The following is a 2059-nucleotide window of genomic DNA, read 5'->3' as shown; positions in this document are numbered from 1 at the left end:
TTTTTTAATTCTTCTCTTTATTACACTGAAAGCTGCCTCCCCGGAACCTCCACCAATGGGTTCTCTTCCCTTCTTCAGGCCCCATTGTGCCTGCCCTTACCGGTGGGCCAGCCCCTCCAACGTTTGGGACCCATGAGCAGGCCCACCCCATTCCAAAGCCTCCCCTCTCCTGTACCTTCAGACATGTCACACAGCCCCTTCCCTCAACCATCCTGGCTGCTCTCCATGGAGGCCCAGGATTCGCCCAGCAAACTGAGCATTCAGTAAGTGGCAGGCCCTGGCTAGGTGCTAGTATACAGAAGTGAATTCATTCTGAGAGGGACACAAACACGTGAACAGTCATATTCAAGTGTAAGGATGCATGAGATGGGGCCACACAAGGGAGCCACCAAGCCTGCCTGGGCCATGTGAGGAAGTCTTCCCCAAGGTGGCCCTTGGACTAAGCCTGGTAAGTTGAGCAGGTGTTTGGGTGCTCTGGGAAAAAACAGATAGCATTTGCAAAGGCTCAAAAGCACAAAGGACCATGGTACATTCAGCAGGTGACAAATAGTTCAAGATAACCAGAGAGCAGGGTGCATGTGAGATCTTTGTAGAAACACCATCCTGGGAAGAATGCAAGATGCAACGTATGAAGGTCTCACCAACTGGGACTCGTTTTGTAGGCCATGGAGGGCCCCAGAAGGGTTCAGCTGGGGAGAGATGTGGTCAGATTGGTGCAGGGCAGTGGTTCTCAACCAAGGGTGATTTTGCCCCCATCCCAGGGGACATGTGGCAATGTCTAGAGACATTTTGGGTTGTCACAACTTGGAGAATTCAAGTGGCATTTAGTGAGTACAGTCCAGAGATGCTGCAAACATTCTCCAGCGCACAGGACAGCCCTCCCCCAACAGAGAATTATCTGGGCTGAGAAGTCACTCGTGCCACGCACAGTTGAGAAACACTGGTATAGAGGATGGATAGTTCTGGCAGCAGTATAGAGTATGGATGGCTGGGGGGTGGGCGGGGAGAAGTGATGGGGGCAGGAAGACCTGATAAAAAATTACAGCAATAGCTCAGATGGGAGAGGATGAGAGCTTGAGCTAAGACAGGGCAGTGAGAATGGAGAGAGGAATCAGGCGGTAGTATAAAGAATGCCTTGGTAAAACATAGTGATGGATTGGTTATGGTCGTAAGTGGGATAATACAGTGGGGCTGTTACGATACAGGTTAGGCCACCATAACAAAGTGAGCCAAAACTAACAAGAGCTTAAACAAGGTGGATGTTTATTTCCCATCAAACCTGGAATGGTGCCTTGACTATATTGAGGACGGAGACCCCATTGTCTAATTGCTCTGCCATCCTCAATCCAAGTCCAAAATGGCTGCTTCAGCTCCTGCCTTCACATTCATATTCCAGCCAAAGGAAAGGCAGGAAAGTGGAAGCGAAGGGCCCAGTCCTTCCCCTTAAAGGCATGACCTAGAAGCTACAGACATCACTTCTGCTCACGTTCCATTGGCCAGAACTTAGTCACGTGGCTGCCCTTACTTGCAAGGGAAATGGAGTCTTGAGCTGAGTGCCACATACAAAATGAAAACTCTTATAACAACAGAAGTAGGGGTGAGCAGCCATTGGAGACTATTAGCAGTCCATGCCACAGGTGATAAAAGAGAAAAAAGTCATGAAGGGAAACAGCCACATTGTTAGCAGGGGTGACCAAGTGGATGGTGGGTACTGGGAGTGGGAGCAGAAGGGGCAAGGGGACAGACTCATTTTGGACAGGCTGCACTTGAGCCCTGTGGGACAACGGTGTGGTCTGTCTAGTAAATTCTGAAATCAGGTCTGAGCCAGGGGAAGGGTCTGGGTGGGGACAGAGGTCCAAGAAGCCATAGATAAGGGGGAGATTGTCCAGAAATGGTGCCTAATCCCGAGTCCGTGAGCCCCCCCATTAAAGCAGGCCCTCTGTACCTAGAGTACCAAGAGGAAGAGGCAGCCTATGAATTCCCTGAAATTGTATGTCAAAGTACACAGAAATGTGCTCTGCTTGTGCACTTTTCTGGGGAGACAGCTCATGACTTCATC

This window comes from Ceratotherium simum, chromosome 15 (genome assembly GCF_057802395.1).
Source record: "Ceratotherium simum simum isolate JZ-2026a chromosome 15, ASM5780239v1, whole genome shotgun sequence".
Lineage (NCBI taxonomy): Eukaryota > Metazoa > Chordata > Mammalia > Perissodactyla > Rhinocerotidae > Ceratotherium > Ceratotherium simum.
This window is presented reverse-complemented; position numbering follows the sequence as displayed.